We start from the raw sequence: 24,247 nt of genomic DNA, 5'->3' as shown, positions 1-24,247 counted from the left end.
CTGTCATTTGTGTTTGATGTCACAACATTTAGAAATATATGAATTAGAGGCCTTGAATAATCTGAGAAAGGTGGCTTCTGGAATAGCATGATATGAAGCTGTATGCAAAAGGATTAACATGATTTAATATTGTGAATGAGAGCAAATTGCTTTGGAGGGAGGTAATTTCATTAAAGTACGACAGCTTAAAAGGTAAACAAGGGAATAGGAAGTCAAGAAAATGACAGAAATGAAAGGATATCCGCAGGCTTATTGGCTTCAGATTGCTGACTTTATGGGGGAAAACTCCATTTTGATATTAAATATGATCCATTTTTCTTTGATCAAATATGGACAGGTGAACATACGACAACAGGAAAAAATAACCAAAGCATATGTCCAAAGATGTAGAAAAATATTTTAAATCTTTTTCTGGCCATTTCAGTTCCAATTCTCAGCAACACTTGCTGCAATGAAGCTTAAGCTTCTGGGCATATGCTGAAAAGTAAGCTTCTTTTGCAGTCAAGTAAAACATAAGATATTCAAGATGTAGAGATTGCCTTGCCTTGCCTATCCTTGCCTTTCCTTGCCTTGCCCTGCCCTGCCCTGCCCTATTCCTTCCCCAAAGTGTATTTCCTTTCTTCTGCAAAACTTCTGGGGTTTCATTGTTAGTCATTCATACTCTACACTACTACACAATTTTAAATTTCTTGAAGTAGAATACTGTGAAGGTACGACTTCTGTGAGTGTTCACACGCATATTGCCCAGTGTTTCCAGATCAGGGGATGCTTTCAAAACTCTGACCTAAGTGAATGAATTATAAATCTCTTCTTTCTTCTTTCTTCTTTCTTCTTTCTTCTTTCTTCTTTCTTCTTTCTTCTTTCTTCTTTCTTCTTTCTTCTTTCTTCTTTCTTCTTCTTTCTTCTTCTCTAACCTCTCTTCTCTCTCCTTCTTTTTTCCCCAGAAAGCATCATGGTTTCTCTTAAAAAGAGAAATAAAGGTTTATGAAGGTTGGAACTTGAAGAATGAAAGCATAAAGGACAAGCAAATGTCTAAAAGCTTTCATTCTTTGAACGTTTTCCCATGTAGATTATGTTCAATCCAATACTGTTTCCTAGAGCCTTCATATTAAAAAACAGTAATTAATCCAGTTTGAGAGGTTTTAGGGATATAAGTAAGCGCCTGTTCTCAAAAAATAGCAGCTCTGACGTTTTTCTCCTTATTGAAGGAAATATTCCAAGGTTTCCAAATATCCACTTTTTCCAAGTAGACTTTCAATCTGTGATGACACAGCTCTAACACAGCATTTCTTTTCAATTTCTACCCAGATAACATTAAAAAAAAAAAAAAGTAGTTGTTAGACAAAGAAGAAATTTACCACTGTGAGACCTGTGAAGCTTAGAAAAACTGTTTTAATATTTTTCACTTTTACTTCAATATAAATTATAAATTGAGATCTTCTAAACAGTCTTCATCACATTTTAATTAGTTTAAATGCTTACTAGATGATTTGCTGAGCATCCCATTTACACTTCTTATTGCCTGTGGCATAGGCAAGGAAATGAGATTGCCTGGAAATTCTCTTTCCACTCTGCAAAGCTTTAACTGAGCTTAAAGGTTGTCGCTGTTACTGCCTGAAGCAAAATAACCAAGCATTCTGTGATTTTGCCAAGGATCTTTTATCTAGGAACCAGGTGGAATACTTGCACCCCATTAAAAACCCTAAACCTGCCAGTTTATGAAGACAAGCAGTGGCATTAGTTCAGATCTAGATAAATTTGTACTTTAATATGAAATAAAATCTGCACCTTAATGATGAAAAGGAAGAATCTAATTTAGATACAGAAATAGCATCATTTATTTACAAGCAGAGTTTAGATTTATAATTTTTTAATAAAGAGACAATACTACTGATACTCTTCAGCATCAGCAATAGCAGCAAGGAGTAGAGCAAGTAAGTTAGTTAGCAACCAGAGCATTTTTAACACAGGTAAAATTTGTTGTCACTACTTCTTTTGTGCAACTTTGCATAGTCAGAATTGGGATGGAGATTATTAGGCACTCCCCCAAAACTGACAGGAACAAAAGAGGCTTTTTAATTTTATTTTAATCATACCTGCATGAGAATGATGTTCCAGAAGAAGCAAATGTCTAACAAGGGCAATGGTTTCTCTATGAAAAGGGACAGCTAAGAGTGATAAAGCATAAATGTATCAAGTCTGCTTAGCACAAAGAGAGCTTAGGCAATAGAAGTTTCATCTCAGAGAGTCAGAAAGGAAGAGATTTCATTCCTTTTGTCATTGCCATAGTATGACAGCTTGGACGATTCACTCTATTGCCAATAAAGTCAAATATGAAGTCTCAAAAGATGACACAGAACTTTGCTTTTGTGAAAAATGTCCTGATGTAAAATTGAACTGTAAACTGGGAAAAAAAAAAAAAAAACCCAAAACATTACAAGAGACCAGAAGGGAACAGTAAATAAAATGCAAATTCCAAGAAAGATTTAGAGTAATTTCTTTAAATATGGAAATATCATGTTTTTAAGGGAATCTCATTATTTACACTGAGATATGTACATTCCACATGTCAGAGGAATTAAACTGATGAAGACATTATTTTCTCTTGTAACTTTTCCTACCATAATATTATTCTTAAACAAACAGGCTTCTCTGGAAACAGATTTTTTTTTTAAAGAAAATAATAAAAAGGACAATATGCAAGATGACTGATATTTTATAATCCTTTCTTACATAAAATATCATCTGATCGTCTGAATTCTAGTGAAATAACTCAATGACAAAAGAAAAGCTGAAATAATATCAGTAGTTTTGATTTGTGAAGAGTTACAATGTGATGGTGAAATCAATAACACACTTGATCAAAAACTTAGTCACTGCATGTCCACAAGTGACTTACCTATATTCACATAAAGGGTGATTAATGGACGCATGAACACCCTGCTGGAAAACTTTCCCACTTAAACCTGATCAGGTTTGCTTTAGTCTCAGCATTAAACTTAATAGCTCTTATAAAGTAGTTTGAATCAGAGCACTGGTCTCTGTCTCTCATTTATTGTAGATTCTTGAGCATGAAAAACTTTAACAAGATATCCCTTTCCTAATTCATGCTCTTTTCTACGCATATTTACTTATATAGTCTTGAGCAGATGCAGGTCAGCAATTTGAATTCTGTATCAAATTACTACTCTAAAAATAGTGCCATGGGTATCTACACAAAGACTGACTTGTCAATTAAGTAGAAAACATAACTTTCCATATTTTTATATGCCTCTGAGTTTCTTCAAGTATTTTATATGCAATAAATGTAAAACATCATATGTTTAACTCAACATATCGGGCTGTAAAATCGTTCTCTGATTCTCACTTTCTGAAATGCATCTAATCTCCCTTTCTTAGACTCCTGCTTTTAGACCAAAGACACCAGATTCTGATCTGTTAGAAACTATTGCGCTTCCACAGTAATTGGTAACTATGCAGATTTCTATTTTTCTATGTTGTTCTCTTTGAAGTTTTTTTCATGGTGTGTTTTTGCTGAAGATTTCTACTTTAAAAGTAATTTTTCTTATCTCAAAAATATGAAAATGTTGCACTTTAATCCAGAAATTTACTGCAGAAAGCAGGTGTCAGAGTAGTGCATGTCTATGTTCTGAAAGGTGCTATGTAACAAATTACCAAGTAAAATGAACCTTTAAAGCAAAATTATAAAATCACATATCTGAGAAGCCATTGCCCCTTGTCTTTAAATACTGACGTTAATCCATAGGTTGTGTTCAAAAGGTCTGATTTATGTAATTGTCTAAAACTTTCCAATATTTGGGTTGGGTTACCAAAAGGAAAATAAAATCATGATGGGGTATGGGAGGGGTATATGTAGGTCTGTAGATTCCTTTTAGTTTGATGAAGTATCCTTTATGATAGAACCTTCAGGATTCTATCAGATCAGGATCTGCACTTGGTACTAAGAATAAGTGATGTCTGATAAAATGAATAGAGTCATCCAGTGGTCATCAAAACAGAGTATTTCTTTTCTGTTGAGAAAATGTGGTTTGTGAAAAGCAGTTGCTGGCCACGTCCAGGACTGGGCATAGCAGGAAAGTAATAACTTCATACAAGAATGGGCAGCAGATATGTAGGGCAGGGTGACAGAGTGCCTTCCATGGCAGCCCTTTTCAACAAAGAAGGCCACAAGAAACGCACAGTTAATCAGCAGAAGTAGGTCAGAAGGCTTTGTCTTATAAGTGAAATTTGCTTAGACTTCCTCACATGCAGAAGGCATCGATTGTTATGCATAGCAACCTAACTGCTTTGTAATAAATGTAAACTGCATAAATTCCAAAGGCTTTGTTTAGCTTTGAGTTCTCTTGAAAGTATTACAGTGTGAGTCAGAGCAACAAAAAATGGAGGCTGTGGATGCTTATTTATGAGCTGATTGATTTAAATGGCTTGTTTGGAGTACAGTTTTGACTAGCTGACCGCCAGAGGTCCCTTCCAACGTAGATTTTTCTACAATTGTGTAAAAAGTACAGAAATGTCTTGATGAATTGATATTGGGCCAAAAGTTTTGCAGAGGGAAGAGCTTAATCTTAAGGAAGATTAACATTGAGTAAAGAATTTCAGACTGTGATTTTCAAGAATCAATATTCTGTTAGGATCAGAATTACAAACAGTCTAGAATCTCTTAAAATCCAGAGGATTTGAATGGATACAGATTTGGTTTGATAACCAAAGTATAGACCTTACCTGAGAAATAGATTTAGACAGAGGCTGAATGGCTGCAAATAGTTGAAGCTGCATTGATAACAGTTTTTCCGTTGAATTTGAATGTAATATTTAGCTTTATTCAAATGTTGGTTCCATCTTACCAAATTTAGCTATTTTTAGTCTACGATGATTATGCAAATTTTCTGTGCAAATTTTTTTCCTTTCTTTTTTAGAGTGAGAAGCATCTTGAGATGTAATCTCTAACAGAATGAATGGCTGACACATGGATTAACTGACCATTGCATGGCTTTGAGCAGCCCAGAACAAAGGCATATTCATACAGGTACATGAGGAAAGCTACCCTTCTTATCCAATGAATACTGTATGAGAAGAAAAGGACTTATTTGAGTAAGAAGGTTCCAGAATGTTTGCAATTTACTTACTGCAGAGCTGAAGATTTGAAAGATGAGAAGGTCCTGGATATAAGTAAAGCTATTAAGAGTTTTGACCAAATTATTCTGGTTCATTGCTATAACTAAGAAGAATTTTTATTTCCAAGTGTCCTGGTTCCAGCCAGGACAGGGTTAATTTTTGCAGTAATCAAAAGATGTATGGTATGTCTAGGACCTGGATGTTAGTCTGTAACACCTCTCATCATTGCCAGGAGCAGAGGGAAAGGAGTCTCTTCCAGTCAAGGTAGCAGGGCATCTCTGGGGCATGCATTTTGCATGTGAATCACTGTTCATTTTCTTCTCTTGCTGTTTCCAGTAACTCATTCCCATCTCAACTCCCTGACTCTTGTACCTGCCTCTTGTACCTCCAATTGTCCTCTCCATCCCACCACAGGGAAGGAAGAGGAGGGGGAGTGAGTGAGCAGCGCATGGTTTGGAGAGTCTCAGTGGGAGTACTAAATTGAGGAATTTCGTTCCTAAACCATGACACAAAGATGATTTTCTGACTATTATTTTAACCAAACTGCTCATGATGGTTCTCTAATTCACAAATGTAATTAGCAACTTTCTATGATACAAAGCTAGAAAAAAAAAAGAATCATCTACATTCAGAAGACCTGAAAATTGTAGAGCTGTCAAAAACATGAAATTGATAATCCCACAAGAAAATAACTGCTCTGAAGACATAGATGACACAATGTACTGCTGCAAAGCTGCAGCTCATTAGACTGTCTCCCTAAGCAATTAGAAAAGATATAATTTTTTACAAGAATCAACAAAAGTCTATCAAGGATATTCATGCTGCAATGATGAGTCTTTTTGATTCGCAAAGAGTTCTTAGTACATCACCTCTTAACATTTAGCTTACTTTTGAAGGAAGCACTTCATAAGGGAATAAAATAAACTAATGTGTTCAAAGCTATTATGTCTATGAGTCCTGGACCACAGAAAAAGGATTAGATTTAAAAGTGAAGAAGAAAACAATGGCCCAATATACTGAATATTTTATATTCCTACATAGCAAAGCAAAAGAAAAAGTCGAACACTGAAATAGAGGGAAAAAAAGCAAAGCTAAATTGAAAGTTTAATGCATAAGCATGCTGAAATAGGTTTTTACTACTGATATCTTTTTTGTAGAATAAACTTGAATTATAGTGTAGAGGTATCCAAAATTCCCTGTCAGAGATATTGGTGAAGAAAAAGAAAAAAGGTGTATTGCATCAGAATGGCATATTGGCCCTGAAATCAAGGGAGAAATGAAAAACAATAAGCAGATGTTTTGAAGGGAATAGGCAAACCCTTGTCAGTATCAGTATAAAGTTAATGAACTGTTCACAAAGAGAAGCTTTTCTCTCTCTGGGCAAGATACGTGACTTCCAAGTAGTGAAAATTTATATTTACATATAGTAATTGCAAAACTATTATGGATTCATGTGATTTAAAAATTATAATACTGTGCCAAAAATGGTTCCAGGAGTCCCAGAACATTTAAAAATTGTGTTTATCTCATTTCAAATAAATGTTGATATATTAAAGATATGTATGTTTGTATTCCTTTGATTATTTTCTGAAAAGATTATTGTCCACACCAAGTGAACCAATATTTAATTATATTACTGAAATTTACTTTGACAACAAAATTTCATCTCTATGCAATAATTTCTGGAAATCAACATGATGATATATTTCTACCTAAAAAATCCTCTCATACATTATCAGTATTAGATTGAAGTGTGTTACCCAGATTTCTCTATTTTTTCAATTAGTTTAATTGATTAACAGATTTATGAGACACAGGAAAAATCCCATATTTATGGTATCAGTCATATGTTTTCTCCTATATTAATTTATGTAAAAATATGCTTGAAAGTCACTACTGGGATGCAAAGTCATATATTTGTGGCTTCTTTTCCATTCAATGATGTATATTAATAAGAATATCCTTTCCTGAAATATTCTGTCTCCTACTGCCCACAGCAAGAGTGACTTTTGTGGTTTTCTGAGTACAATTATTAATTTCTTTATCAAAATGCAGTAAATCTCAATGCAGGAATTAAGAGACATTTTCTGATCTCATTCCAGACACTAATCTACAAGTGCAGAGGCAGTTGATTTGTTCTTAGTAAATCCTTGTTACCAGCATTCTAGGTATGTATATGTATAGACATATATAAAATATTTTAAATAACAACATACTACTGATATTAGTGTTACTTTGGAGTTTTCTTGGAACATATGAATTATAGTGATCACTCTAGTTTAGTGGTCTGGAAGCAAAGAAAAATATGAATAGCTAAAGTTCTAACACTAGTGTTTTTCTATTCTTCTGCTCTTATCAGTATCAACCTAGATCGAAGATATCCAATTTCATGTTAACTCATAGGTAAAATATTTGCCCTCAGAGAAAACAGGTAGCTCTTTTTTATAATTGTTCTCACTACTGGTGGCAAGGACCATCTTGAAGCATTGGGGTTTTTTCCCTGTTTCATATTTTCACAAAATTTAAGATGAAAACTGTGTTTAGTTGCTGTGCTTAAATCAGAAATAATTGAAATAACTGTTTCTTGCTGAGACAGAAACAAGATATCTCTAAAACCATATGGCATATCATGTGTTCTAAATAAGGTACTTTGGGTTTAAGAACTCAACTTTTTTCATGCTGAGAAATGCAAAATTATTGTTGGATAAAAGCCCTGCATGATTGCAATCCCTGTGCCATCAGACAAGAGCTGCAGCACTAGGAGAGTGTAATAAACTTGTGAAAGTCCCAGAGATAAGGGGAAAATAAGATCAAAAATCTTAGAAGCTGTAGAGAACTGATCTAGTAATAAAAGTATTGCATATGCTCAGAATAGTACATACTTGCTCCCTTCTGTGCCTCTACTTTCAGGAAGAAATTGAATTAGTAGCTTCATATTTAAATAGTTAAGGCTCCTCTTGTAATTCTGGTATAGCTGATGTAAATCATTTCTTACACCTTAGAATGACTAGTGAGTAATACTTTCAGTAACAACTCTGAAGTTAGATATGCACTTTTAAATTATAGTACAAGTCTTTCATTTGTCATTCCTCATACTAAGTTTTGAATATTTTATGGCTACACTCAGGAACTGGATGGCTGCTTTACAATGAATAATTAAAACTCATTTTAAAATAACTGTCTTTGGGGAATGGGTGCCTCAGTGAACTAAACAATTCCTATTCTCAGCATTATTTCCCTTTAATTTCCTGACGCGATTTGCAGTACATTCTTATATATTTCAGGAAATAAACATATGTCAGGGTATCATGAAGGGAAATAAAAATCCTAATACTTTTCTATTGCCACAGAGAATTTAGATGACTAAGCAGAAAAAAGCCCCTCTCACCACAAGAGCTAGCTCCTTAAATGTTCATCACGTCTGAGTGTAGTTTTAATCTCTCTTAAAAAGCTTTCCTGGTCTAGACAGACAATAAACCACTGCATTCTAGAGTTTGCCAGAGACCTTTTTGGAGATGATTTTCCTGTCTAAAAATGTTGAATGATTGGAAGTGTTTTGTAGAAATATGCCAATCTCAAACGAAGTTCAAAGGGTGGTGAAAGGGAGCTTTTTTCCATTAAGAACCGGTTATTTAATATAACAAACCAGAAGGAAAAAGTCTAATACAGAATTAATTTCTGCCAGTATAAATTAATTATATATTTTATTTTTAATTCTTTTTGGAAATTATAGATATTTACTGGTATAGGGGCATTTACTATGCAAAGAAGACACCTAGTCTTAATACTTGTTTCTGTAGCATTCCCTAGATGGCTTGAGCAAGCATTTTTCTAAAGAATATAAGCTAGCAGCTCAGGAATAGCTGTGATGGATTTCAATTCACTTCAAAGACTGTTTTTCTATTGCTTGAACAAATATTGAAAATGAAGATGGTATTCTGTGACAAATATATGCACCACTATACATAGAGATTATAAATGACATAAAATTTCTAACCACATATTTTGCATGGCCTTACAATGAGACCCATGACAAAATATGTCTGACTTAAATTTTGTTCTGGCATATATAAATATGACACACTAGAAAGAGGGTCAGAAAACTAACAGATGTGGCAAAGTCATTTTTTATGTTCAAATCACAAGAGCATTCCAATTATCCAGGCATTTATTGCAAATTGCAATTGTATATCATAGGTCAGACTCTCTGAACATGCTCAGAAAAAAATATCCTAATTGCATGAACTGTGAGGATACTGCAAGATTTCAGGCTAGTGACAGCCACTGCAATCTTTGGCCTGCTATCTTTGCTGCAGATCGATTATTTTAACAGTGACAGAAGAAAGAAAAAGCCACAAAGACAAAGAAAAATGTGGGTTAGGAAAAAAATTATATGTCTGGCCAGAAACCCCATTGTATAAAGAGAAGTCATAAATCTTTTTCTTTGTTTTTCTTTCTATCATGTCAGTCTCAGTAATAGTGAAGTCCCAAAAACCTTGAGTATACATAAGTGTTTTAAAGTCAGCAACCAAACAAAATGTTGGATGTATCCATGTATACTCATTTTTGACATTAAGAAGTATTTTAGAATGCTGTAGGTAGAAATAGGAGTTCTGTGTTTTATTTTTGTTCATGGTGTTTTCAATGTCCTCTTTTCCAATTTCATATTTCAGTGAAGGCTGGGGGCTTTCTCAATATTTTTCCCTGAAAAATTAAGAGTGATTTGATTTTAGTCATATTTTTAACTTGCGTGTGATGAAAAGCAGACCAAACCAAACAAAGTCGTGTTGGCTGTATCCTTTGGGGTTTTAGTTAGGATATAAAATTAAAAGGAATACTTAGGGAATAAAACAGACAACTATTAAGTTTAGGGATTTGAAACATGTTTGCCTAAGCTGTGAAGACTGATTTGAGCTTTAAAAAACTGTGGAGGAAATAAAGGTGTTCTTCTCTCTTGCTTTTTCTTTGGCTGTCGTATCCAGTTAATGAAACGAATAGGCAGGTAGGAAGTCCATATGTAGGATCATGCAATAGGATACAAATTATTATCATTTCATTGCACTTACAGATATGCTTATTCGCACATAATAAGAGGAACAGATGTTAAAAAATTGATAATATATGGAAATAGGCAATAGATAATATTATTTAAAAGCTAGACTAATTGATGTAATTGTCATTTTGTAGATTTCCAAGGCACTTTCATAATTTTGAGCGATATCAAATGCCACTAACCATATTTTTTATACAAGCATTTATTTTGGAATGATGTATACTTATAATTAGAAGTTATTTCTGTTGAGATTTATGGTTTCTAAAAATAGGTGAGGTGTTATAAATTTTAGACTGAATTCTTAATCTAATACTAAATTTTTAATCCCACATGGTTATGAAAAACTTGCAATGCATCTGTTATCCTTCCTTGACTTCATGTGTAATCACTTCATAACCAGATTAACAAGAGAAAAATTATGGTTGTTTGTGACTCTATTGTTGTGACACCATCACTGGAATTGTAAAAATCTCTTAAAAATAGTCTAAATTTTTCAAATGTTATGAGAAATTCCTAACGCGTGCAATTTCAAGAAAGGAAACTGAAATTACCAAATTACCTTCTGGTTGGCTGATTGGTTGTTTGATTTGTTAATTGGTTGGTTGGATGGTTGGTTGGGTTTCTTAGTTTTGGTTTTTTGGTTTTTTTTTGTTTGGTTTGGTTGGGGTTTTTAGTTTTTGCTTTGGTTTTTTCGTTGTTGTTTCTGTTTTGTTTTTTGGCTTTTTTTGTGGTTTTATTGTGATAAATACATTGCTGCATGCTTTTCTTTTCTAACAATTCAAGCCATAGAACAGGTTTGATTTTAAGTTTTTATAGTAAAGAAAAGTAGTATATCTATTGTTATATCTATGTCTAATACATTTTCACTTTTAGAAAGGTCATTCTTGGTGCATAGAGAGGATTTATGGGATACATTATTTACACAGGTGACGATGCATTTAAAAAAAATCCAAGAAGGCTTGAACTGTGTTTACAAAATCGCTGTGGATTAATGGAAGAAGAACTGGAGCATAAATTTTAAGAAAAAAATTTTAAAGCTGTCTTTCCACTTGAATGTGGAAATGTTTAAAATAAGATTGCAGAATAGCTGTATGGAATGTTTTTCATCTTATTACTTAATAAAATACAAAGTATATTTAATAATACTGAACACAAACTGATTAAATTATCAGAAAACCTGACTGCATATCACTCCTGAATGAAGAAAACTACAGAAAAAGTTTAGGATATTTTTTTCTTTTTCCACAAAATCCATAAGACATCAAGAATGAAAATAATATCTTTGACTTGCTTTGTTATAGTAGCAATGAATGGCTAATTTATTTTTCACATTTATATTTTTTGTCATATTTGTAATTTTAAAAGATCAAAATACTTTAATTCAAGTTCTGTACCAAAGTTTCATAAAAATTGTATAACCCTCCTTGATACCCATTGACTTCACTTTCAAAACCGTGGGTGTATAGAGAAAGAATGAACCCTCTTAATTTAAATTAACACTTGAATAATTACAATTTCCTTTTTTGCAAAATTATTTTCTACATGTGTCTCACGATTCTAATGTTTCTAACTTAATAAAAATTTAATTGATTTATTTAAATGTAAAGCATTTGCCAACATATTGCATCTTAGACATAATGAACATTTTTTTCAATTGTCACCTTACTGGTTTTGTAAGAAAGCCGCAAAACATGAATGGCACACACCTTTTATGACAGTTTTACAGAGACACAATGAATGCAGGATATAATTTATGAGAAAGTACCAAGTCAGTTGGTGCCATAAACCTTTAGTTATTACATTGTGTGTGTACAGCAATGCTGATTTGCATTCAGATCTCAGACAACTTCAGCTAATTATTCCATTTTACTATGTGGCATTTTTCCTTGGAAAAATAAAGTATTACTTTTTTTGCTTGATTTTTGCTTTTTTCCTTTTTCTTTGAAGCTCTTCATGAAAGTAAACTTATAAAGGCTTTTTAATTCTATTTCTGTGGCTATTTTTTGATATCTAGTAGGCATTCCTCCTTCCATTTATTTGGAAATTAAATTTTACAATATTACTAAATATATGCAGTCCATGCTAATAATGGAATACAGGCCAAAGCACAAAATGGATTGATTTTCGTAAATTCATTATTACAGTTTTGAGTCTGGGCAATAGAGATGATCAAGTATTCTTTACCAGGTACTTTCATTATTAAATCTAATATTAATAGTGTTATTTCTTGATCTTTTTATCATGTTCTCGGTCTGTAGCCAAAAAAAGTTGTCTCTCTCCTTTTTTTTTCCCTATATGTCAGATATACTTCTTTCATTTACAGTACCGGTCTAATATATTTTGTCAGTTTTCATTCATGTCACATATCTGTGCCATCCTAGACTGAAGTAATCAGACAGATTTCTGGAATTTCAGAGCACATTTTAGATGCTCTATATCCATCAACAAAATATGAAAGACTCTCAAAGTATGTGAAAACATTGATTGTTTTAAGCAAATAAAACTGACAGTATGGGAAAAGTGATGCAACTGTCACTAGTCAATTGTGCAAGGAAAATCCTAAGAGATCAAGGACAAAAGTTGTTTGATTCAAAATACTGAGAGCAGGAATATTTGAAGTGTCACAGTGATTTTTGGCATGCCTTGACAGGTCATAGAGTCTGCTGTAACAGTTTGTGCCTCATCCAAAGGGAGATATATGTGCTGGAAGTTTGACTGGTGACAGATGCAAGTTTTCACGTCTTCAGTTTGACATTTGAATTCAGTATCATTAGCTTCTCCAGAAGCTTCTCCTGCACACACTGCAAATAATTTGGCACTTTGAACAAAAAAATATAACACATACTTAGATGGTAACTGATTTGCTTGGCAAATTTAGAGGTTATTTGTGAAAAGGTGGAATTGTACTGACATTATAAAACCCAGAGAGATTTAGCAATTATTTAAAGTGACCATACAGAATATTTGTATTGTAGGATAGTACACTGCTGATACCGGGGTTAACAACTACCTTCCTTTCAGTAGGTAGTTGTTACTGTTATTGTAATAAATATGTACTTACTTATTTGCTTTTACACAGAACGGAGCACTCCAGATTTGTAGACACACCTCATTGGAAAAGAATGACAAAAGCCAAGAGTCAAAAAAACCTCTTTTTTTTTTTTTTTTTTTAAGCAGACTGCACACTAGGCATGGAAATTGGTATGTATTTTGTCTCTATATTAATAGAAATAAAAGAATAAAAAGAAAGAGGGAAGAAAGAGAAGCTTAAAGGGAGAGGCAAGGCAATCACCAGTTCTGGCTCCAGCCTGGCTCCAGCCAATAGGTGTCTGAGGTCCTGGAGGTGCCACTCAGGCTTTCTGGGGGTACCTTCCTACAGGTAAATTTCAGCTCTCTGGGATTAGGATTCTCACTTTTCATGTAAATAAGTGAGCAGGTGCAGTCCAGTCTTCTGGACCTTCCTGGAAATGGGTTGGGATGCTTTGAGGGTCTTTTGGTGGTCTTGAACCCCCTCTGTTGGTCTTGACCACTCCTTGCCCCCACCTCTGCGCTTGCCCTGTCTGATGCGGTCACCAGGAGCTGAACTGGAAAACTGGTTTCAGAAAGGTGCTGCTGTACCTTCCTGCAGCCCTCCTTTCCCAACAGATCCTGATCTAACCTGCCCCTTGAATGGTCAGCAATGAGCGAGGTGTAGCAATGCATTAACTCCTTACTCTCCAGGCTCCTACATCTACCCAGAGATTCAATCGACCCTCTTTATAAACAAAGGAGCTCACTAACAAATAATATGGTGATTGGATAAAAGCTTTTGCCACATTTTCATAAAAATACCCAGAGGAATTTTTAAATAGTTATAAAACTGAGAAATCCATTCATATTAAAATACAATACATAGCTGAATTCTTGAAAGCCTAAAACTCAGTCACTTCTCACTAGACAGGCTCTCAATTTTACTTTTTTCTTCTGTTTGCCTGTCTGACTCCTGATCTTTCTTGTCCTGTCTTCCAAATTCTTTCTGATGCACAGATACTTATTCTACTCAACTCAGTTCTGTGAGCTGAATATTATGGAACTTATCATTCTCTGAAATTTTACTGACATCCGGTTATATTCTTGCCTCAAAACTTGATCTGTCATCCCTTTTGTTTTTCCTGATTCCTCATTTCAGGTTAAAATGGAGATGATATCTGATATACTCACCATGAATTTTCATGATAAATCAATATATTCTCTAGGCTTCACTGCTTCTTTCCTGGTCTCTGTGGCATGCATAGAACCACTGATGCATGCTGCTGAATATATTTCGGTAGTTTTGCTGATTTCAACACAGTATTTCCCTCTTGCAGGCTGTTGGCAGTCACAAGATTAGACTTTAGCTCAGCACCAGGAAAAGAGACAAACTAGCACTGGTAACAGAAGAGGCTGTGTCAAAATGTATCATGTCATCACAGTGCTAGAATTGTAAGTAAAGAGATGAGGTGGATTGAAAACTGGCTGAGCTGCCTGATTCAGATCAGCAGAAACACGGCATCCATCTGGAGGCTGGTCACGAGTGGTGTACCCCAGGAGTCCATCTGGATCCCACTTCTTGCACATCTACATTAATGACATTAACAATGGTGTGTAAGGAATGCATCCTCAGCAAGTTTGCAGCCAAGACAAAACTGGGAGTAGTTGATGCACAAGATGGGTGTGGTGCCAGTGTGATCTCAAAAGGTTGGAGAAATGGGTAAAGAGAAATCTCAGAAATCTGAGCACAGGTAGGAAATGTAGATAATTGGAAGTGTCAGCTTGTTTTACACCTTTTCAGTCTTACATATTTTTCTTATGGCTGGCAAAGTCAGCTAGCCAATTTGATATTTTAATGTGTTGTCCCAGCACAATTCAGAGTGTTCTGGTTTTGAGTTCAAAGAAGCATAAATCAGTGTATGTATTTTTGTGAAATTTATTCTTACTTAGGAGACAACAAAATTATAATGTTTTCTGGGTTTTCTTCCCATCCTTATTTGCTTCAGCTTCAGTGTTCCCCCCCAATGCACTTTTATTATGTTTTCTGAATAGAAACTAAAATGGTGACTTCAGAAATACCCATCTGATTACCTTTTATAGGTTTTACTTATAATGGTGGGTCCTTGATGTTTTTTGTAATGCAAATGGGAAAGGATGACAAAACCTCAAAAAGATGTCTTGTGGAAAAAGTATAATTAATAAATCTCAGTAGGTTGTCTTCATTTTGATAGGTTCTTTGATTTCATGCCACATTTTGCAATGAGCCATAGGCTGTCCAAACATAAAAGGACCGATTTCCCAAAAGAATAATGTAGAAAATGTCTTAAAGAAGCATCAACATCTTGCAACTGGGACAGAATCACCATCCACCAGCTTCTTCTTTAAGGTAACAAAGTAAGGATGTGACAGCTAACATGATGTATCAGTGTATGACCTTGCAGTCTTGTCAGCTAGAAAGAAAAAGGAAGCCAGAAGAGTTACTTGTTCTCTATAAATATATTCTGAAAGGAAAAAAAAAATCAACATTTTAAAATCATAAATGCTACTGAGTAACCTAAAAATGTAAATATAGATCAAATTATATTTTCTCTAACAATTGAAATTTCTTACAAAGATTTTTACAAGGATTACTGTATTGAGAGTAAAAATTTTTTCTTAATGCAATTTGTTTATTTTACAAATAGCATTTTAGAGATTTTTTTAGTGTGTGACTGCACAATATCTTAGTTGCAGGCACAGCTTACCAAAAATATATAATGAATGCATATGTTAACTGTGAAACATTACAATTGCATTTTTAGAACTCAACAATAATAGATTTTAGCCATAATTTGGAAAAACATCTTTGAAAGATGACCAAAAATCTACCTCAGTCTGTGGTATCTGTCCAAGGTCTCATCTAGTAAGCAGGAGTGGGTGAATGAAAGCACTAAGCACACAGAAAAGGAATTTAAGTTCTCACCTGTCTCTGAGCTCAGGTTTCCTGAATGAGAACAAAGGGTCTGATGCTTCCAGTCACCTGAGACACACAGGATAATAATAATTTTCAGAAAATTCTGAAATTCCCTACAAAGAACTTAATATTTTAAGTCATGGTGGAAGGATGTTTTCCTTGTAAATAAGTCAGTTGAACACCTTCCTGGAGTGCAAGAGAATTGTATTTGAATTGCTACAGCTTGAAGATGGACTTGAATAATATTTGTATCTGTTTCTTGATTAAATATCATGCTTTATGCAGATCTTCTTCTGCTTATTAATATATCAGTTTGTGTTGACCACAACAGCTCATTCTGCACTATCTTTACAGCTCAAAAGCCAAGTAGTCTGTGGAATGAGCTTTGAATTTTTCATCTAGGGATCTATCTGAAAATTTTTATTTTGATACATTATATAATATCATTATATTTTGTCATAATATGTTTATCACTGATGATATAATTGTTTACATAACTAAGAGAGTCAATGGCTTTACTTTATTAATTTTTATCACAGTGCTTTTCTTAGTAATCCTTTAGTGATGAAACTGTGATGAGCAATGCAATGAAACTGTGAAGCAATTGCTGCTTCATAAGAGAATTCAAGCAAGTGACCATTAGGTCAAGAACCTCACTTATTTAGAATTTTTTGTGGCCTGAAGCTTTGAAAAAGTGAATTAGTTAGTAAAATTGAAAGGAATATTATGATAACCATAAAGAGTTTTTATACATTTTTATACTGTTCTCTAAATGGCTTTTATTAGTGAGTAAAATAACTATCATCTTGCATGTGTTGGTCTTTCATATTTTCCTCAAAAAGAGGGCTTTGTGCTAGGTTTTATTCTAATAGGGATTCAATTTTTTATACACTGCTGTACCTATAGTTTAAGGTTGTTGCATTTAGTGCATATACATATATGATATTGTATATATTCCTGAAAGCTCAGAAATATGTGTACTACACTTAGATCTGAAATCCCTGTGGTGTCCTGAAGAAATTATACATCTCATTTCTCTTTCAACCTCCCAGGAAACACTTTTCCTAGCAAAGGCAGAGGTAGGGTTTTACCTTTACTGTAAAAAACACTGTTACATGAATTGGTAATTCTACCTGTTTTCCAGAGTTTCAGATTATTTAGCTATTCTGGATTCTAGTTTTAAATGGAAGAACATGTCTTGAACTTGACAAAAACCTAGTTTTTGATAATTGCAATAAAGCAAGGATAAAGAGAAGAAAAAAATCTAGGGCAGTTGCTCAATGGGAAACAACTGGAATGAAGTTATGTCGAAAAAGATTTGTAATTGACTGATGGTAGAATGGTCTAAGGTTCCAGTACTATGTGGAGGAGTAAGTGGCTACACACTGAATATTAAAGACCAAATGTTGCTCTACATGTCGCTTTCTCGGCTGTTTAGGTGGCCTGGAAAGGCCCAGGGATGGCCTTGAAGAGCCGACGCTTCAAAGGACGAGGAGAGACTTCTGATCTTGTCTCGGTCTCGGTGTTTATTAATTGTTTATCTAAAAGATTTTCTTTCAGCCCGACAGAGGTCTGCACAGCAGCCAGCCATGGGCACACTGCAAGCCCCCGGGGCGGTCACTTATCTTTATACTCGAAGTTACGTGTACAATATTTATAATTTTTCCCCAATACCTTCTACCCTTATTAACTGGTGCACTTTTAGTAATAACCAATCCCAAAGTGCCACCACCACCACAGAAGATGGAGGCCAAGAAGAAGAAGAAGAGGAACAGGACACGCCCCAATTCCTCCATCTTACTTCTTTAGACCCCCCTGTACCAAAATCCTAAACCCTGTGTTTTACACTTTAACTAACTTATCCCTTCACAATTCACCCAGTGAAACCTTCCCAGTCCTCATACAGGTGTCGTCTCCTGTGTCGGATCAAAGTCCAGCCACCAGACACTTCTGGCAACATTCCAGGACTCCCGAGCCCCCCAAGGGTGTTCTCGGCCACTCTGCACCTCCATCCTGAGGTGCTGAGATCCCACACTACATGGTACAGTTTTCAGTGTAGCAAAAGCAATTGGGATAAAAAGCCTGTGGGACAAGAAAACTTGTCTGTAGAGGGGCAACTTCAGCAATCCAGTAGTGGAGGAAAAGGTGTACAAAAAAAGGATGAAGGGCTCACTGATATAAACACTGATGAAATTATCAATGAAAGATCAGTAGCATATAATACACAATGTGCTCACCTACACACACCAGGCAATGGGGGGATTATTACTCTGCAATAGGATTAAATAAAAGAATAATAATTTGAAAATAAATCAAATTGAAATTAGGCCCTCTATCACACATTGATGCCTAATAAGTGGAATCTCTGAAAAGTATAAAAACATCTCTCTAGGGTTTTTTCTCCTCACCTGACCATATACTTCTATGAAACTTGTAAGAATTTAATATTTTTCTACCTTTCACTCACTGTACGATTTTTCAAAGGGAAGGCAGATAAATAAAAGAAGAGTATGAAATGTTGTTATGTAGCTTTTACAGTACTGGGTCATGGTCCTTATGCCATAGGCCATTTTTCTACAAGTATCCCAAATTACTTTTAAGGTATTTTTCCTTACTGTCAAGGGAATGTTTTCACTTTGGTTTTCATGTCACGCCTAAATGACATATCTAGCCAAATATTTAAACGTTCCTAGGACCTTAGTTCAATGACTATTCAAATTGTGCTGTCAAATGATTCAGTAGTATTTTCCTTTTATGAGAGTTTTTGACTTAGTTGAAAAATTGTTGCAAAGTATCAACCAGAAATTCTTCAGTTAAAGAAAGGGAAAATACTTTTTCACATGATGTCGCATATCCTTCTGTCTTTGTGTTGACCTATGCAGAATCTCTCTGGTTTAAACATGGTTACAGCTGTAGCAGGACTTCTGCCCCGCCACAGGAAAGCTTATCTATTGTTTCTTAGCTGGTACAATAACTCAGGGCACCTTGCTTTAATATAAGCCCCACATAAGCCTTGGTGAAGGACAGTTTGCCTTGTAGCGAGTTATTTTGGCACCATGGGATTGATGCTTTCAGCTGACACTAAGCATCTTGCTGTGGAAGCAGATATGGGAAGATAAGATGGAATTTCTGACTGACAGACACTTCACTTTACAAAATATAAAAGCTACATCATACTTTTACAATGCAGAAATCATCTGCACATTTCCTGGAATGTGTGGAGGCTTTCATGGTGACTTTCATAGTTATTCTTCCAGAGGTTAAGTGAAAAGACTCTGTGTGCACCATCATCAGTTCAGTGGCAAGTTACATGACTCCTAATCTATACTTTTTCTGTGCTAGCCATAAATAGATACCTTACATTAACAGTTGTGCACTGCTTAATGTAATCTACTAGTAGTTCTTTTGTTTTATACTGTGTATTAAGTAACTGTGTTTAAGGCCTTTTTTCTGTTAATCTCCTGTCTATTCAATAAATAACTTATTTTATACAAGGCCTGACCTGCCATTCTTGAGAACTTGTGAGCCAGAGCAATTTAGGTGCAGGTCACCTAAGCAGAGCTGCTGCCAAAATCTGGGCCTAAGGCAGGGCTTGTCTAAAGCTCTCACTTAATCCATAACAACAGCATAAGGTATTGGATTGCTATGCTGGACCATCATGCAATACATTTTGACTGTTTCAAATGTGTATGCAAAGTCACTTAATTTTTTTCAAATTCCATTACACAGAGGCAAACTCACTGACACCAGCAGAGATATACAGATACAAACCAGAGCAGAATTTATTCTCAAATGTTAAAGCTATTAAACAGAAGAAAAAGTCAAAATTATTTCTGTCAAACATTTGAGTCCTTCCTCTTATGGCCATTCTCCAAACTTACCATAGCAAAAGTACTGCTCACTCTGTTTGGGGAGGTAGTAATTATTCCTTGCCAATTATATTCTCAATCACTGAACTATAAACAGCTGGTGGTGCATAACCGTCATGCAGTTTAAAATTATAGTACACTTTCTTCTATTTTTTTTTTAATTTCCACATGTTCACTAAATTTCTTGCCATAAAAATATCTTATCGTGCCTTTAAAACTGCTAAATAAAACTAGAAGAAATGATACAACAGTCTGGAATTATAATGATGGTTATGCATCACCAGCTGCTTGTAGCTCAGTGTTTTTATGTCTAATCCACAAGGGATAATTGCCTCTCCCTGTATAAGGTGAATTGTCTTGTCACTTTCTCAACACCACTCCTGCCTCTAAATATACATTAAAAAAAAAAGAGGAAATAATTTTATTTTAATAATTTTCAGTCCTAATTGTCCCTAATGTATAAAAATAAACATGTTATTAGTTTGTTTTCAAAGAATTTATTATTTATAGTAACTACTAATCAGACTATTAAAAAATTTTAAAGCATGGGCTGACTATTACAAATTAAGATATACATTTTTGCCTACACATTTTATTCTGACTTTACAACGTAAAATAAAATTCAGTGTTGATTATTTACTGACTATTTTGTAGAAAACATGGTTTTCTGGACAGGACTGACAAATGAGTCATTCCTAACACCTGTTAGTGCACATAAAGGAAACTACTTAAATGGGAGTTTCATTAGACTGGAAACTGCCTAAAAAACAAGTTGCTTCATTACTGTCCCATCCTTCTCCCATATCACTCACCCAAGGAGAGACAGGGGGATGTTGGAACCCAGTGGGGTGCCCAAACAGTGAGATCTAAAATTTCACTGAATGCCGAGTGAAAATTAAAATATGGGATAAAAGCAAAGAATAGCACAAATTGTGAGTGTAACTCTAGAGGCAAAGACACCAATTCTCATATTGTTTATACCAAGTTCAGTGAAGCAATGTAACAAGTCTCTCAGAAGCTAATTGGGCTAAAAGTCAGATCAAGGTTTTCATTATTTTAATAATGTGTTTTCATAGAACTGATAACTATAAGACAGGGATAAATGTAACTCATTAATGTGATAAGAAGTTGTTTCTCCAGAAACCTCACTTCATGTATTTTAGTGATGCTTGCACAAAAATAGTATTCTGCACTCATTACTCAAGCATTAGTAAGAGAACAAACAACTAAATCAGCTTCTTGAAAAATCTTATGATCCTTCAGATCTTTGTTAGTTCTAAACAGGTTCATATCAACTAAGTTGTCGAATGATTTTGAAATCCAGGCTGTGCAGTAACAGTTTGCTCTTAAAATACTTAGCAATAAAATATTGTGTGGGGATTTCCTTATTTGGTTTTGTTTACTTGTTTCTATTTTTTTGCTTTGTTTTGGTTATCTCCCACAGGGTTTTCCCATTTCAATACTAGTATAATTTTCCAGCAGCATTTTTCTCTCACAAAACATGAAAGGACCACTGAGCATTTACCTTAGTTCCCTCTTCTAAGATACTTTCTTGTGTCTAGAAAGTATCCTCAAGCCATGAATTATTTCAGAAGTTTCACAAGCTGCATTCACAAGAGATTTTTTGTGAAGCAAAAATCTGCTAGCCCATTGCAAATCAGAGTAAAAGTTGCTGAAAAATAAAGAAATAAAATGCATTCTAGAGTCTTTGGCTGACATTTTGTATATTGCCTTTGAAAATATTTTTTCATTTTCAAATCCTGTAGTAACATGTATTCACATACTTAGAAGATACCCAAATATTGCTAATTAAGCCTGAAGGATTATGGCTGAGGAAATTGAAATGTATTACAGGTCACTGCCTCTCATCATTAATAGCTTTAATCAGCCTTCATATGTAATAATCACAAAGTATTATTTTAAAACAAAGAAATGATTAAACGTAGAAAGACATGCCCATCAATGTGAATAAGGGAAAATTGGACTCATATTTTCTTTAAAATTGTCCTATGCAATTGTCTATGAAATGCTGTTTGCTCATCTTTCCATAAGACGAGTATCAATTTTTGCCCCATCATTAAAATTTCCAGACATAAAAATCTATGCACACATTACTATGCTCTACACTTACATCTTTCCCTATATGACACTTTTTTCTTGACAATATATTTTATATTTATTGTCAATATATATTTTAAGGGTTTTTCCATTCCCACTGTGGCAGAATGAGTACATTGTTGTTGAAGAGATCTCCTTATGCATGATTGACAATTCGTGATAACAACAGCCTTCCAATGAGTTTAGAATAGACATAGTCACATTTTTGCATGTCACGTTTCTAGTTGCTTACATCAGCTTTTTTTTTTTTTGATGCGTAAACCCAAGCAAAGGATAATTCTATCTAAACCATGTGCCCAAAATGTTGTTTACATATCTATTCCTTCTTGCCATGGAGGAGTAGAGAGTGCAAAAAATAGGAAGCTATGTGGAGTTTGAAGCAATGAGTATGTTGTGAAATACAGTGCTTTTCAAATTTCAACACTGTGTAGTAATATGCTAGTAAGCTATTTGATTTTTTTCTAGTTTTATATGGAAAAATCATGCAAGACGTTGCCATCAAGTGATTTAAGTACAGCATGTTGGAGATAGGGTTGGTGGCACTGCAGAAGAATAGGCAATCTGCAGGGCAGGAAACAACAATGACGCCACAAAGAGTAAGATATAAAAGGGATTTATTGTGTTTTAAATGGAGGTCAGTATGCTAGTCAAACTGAGCCCTGTGCTTGATCATCACAATCTCTCCTGTCTTCTTACTAAATTCCTCTTTGTTATCTTTGTATAATCTCACACCCTATCCCATGTGTGCTGCTGCAGGGGCAGAGTGGCAGTTCTGGGAGGACTGGCATGTGTGGCCTGGGGGCCAATTATTGGAGTCAGCTGCAGGAGTAAGTGGGACACCAGTGCCAGTGACTGGAACAGGAGGGGATCTTTAACCTTCAGCCACAGTAGGGGAATGGTGTGTGTCCCAAAACCCAGCTTCTGGGGGTGAGGGACACGAGTGGCATGTGAGGAGCTCGGCACCATTGGAGTGGGGCAATATATGGGGTTTGCATGTTGGATTTTGGTAGCAGGGGAAGCTACAGGTGAGAAGAGGCTGTGACCCCATGTGAGGCTGGAGCAGGTCCTAGTTGAGCACATATTTCTATCAAATGTTTGAATTTGTTTAGATTGACTTTCACACAATTTTTCTGGTGTAAACCCAACTTTTCTTTGAGGACTTTTATGTTACACTGCATGTACCTATTTCTGTAAATCCGTTTCTGCTTGCTGTCTGGAATTCATGGAATTCATGTCATTTGCATCAGTACGATCAAACACAGATGGCATTTCACAAATATGAATGACCAAACATATTCTGCAACATATTCTATTTGGTAACTTTAGTAATATAAATCAGAAAGTCATAATTTTGGACTGCCAAAAGCAACAAAGAGGTTTTAAAGAGAGGTTGTTTTAAAATTACATTTTTTAAATTTGGTTTCTTTAATTTTCATAAAAAAATGTATTAGGGTTTTTTCTGCAGAAAGCATTGAGGCTCAACCCTGCTTTCTATATCTTATTGGAGCTATAGATATAAATATATATTTGAATGTCAAAATGTTTTTAATATTAATTCTCACTTAGCTAGAAGTCTTCAAATAATTCACTGCTGATGAAAGAATTTGTCCAGGCCAACTTAAAAATGTGCAAGGATTTATTTGTTAGAGTAACTCTTTATTGTTCTCTATTCAAAAACTGTTTACATTTTTAAGAAAAAAAACACCAAACAGTAATGAAAGAGCTTTAAATGTTCTGAAAATAAAGTTCATTCATATCTCTTTTACTTTTTTGATACAGATTCCTAACATTACTGACTTTTACATTTACATTAGCCTCTATGCTGTATTTCTTTTTTGCGAAACTACTGTGTAGCTGTTTCTCAATACTGATATATTTCTTCACACTCTAATTGGCTGAGTGGCTCAACTAAGTGACATATTTGCAAGTATTTGCATTGTAATGACACAATTACTTTTTTAAAAGCTGTGCAGTCCCTATATTTTGATTACTTTTTGATCACCTCAGAGCATTGAATAGCCCATGTGCCCAGAATACTTGTCACTAGCATAGAAGTTATCTTCACAATATTCCTTTGCCTGGAATAAAAATGTCTCAGTATGCTCCTGA

The sequence above is a fragment of the Ammospiza nelsoni genome, chromosome 3, assembly GCF_027579445.1.
Source record: "Ammospiza nelsoni isolate bAmmNel1 chromosome 3, bAmmNel1.pri, whole genome shotgun sequence".
Taxonomy (NCBI): Eukaryota; Metazoa; Chordata; class Aves; order Passeriformes; family Passerellidae; genus Ammospiza; species Ammospiza nelsoni.
The sequence above is the reverse complement of the archived record's forward strand: the minus strand, read 5'-3'. Positions refer to the sequence as shown.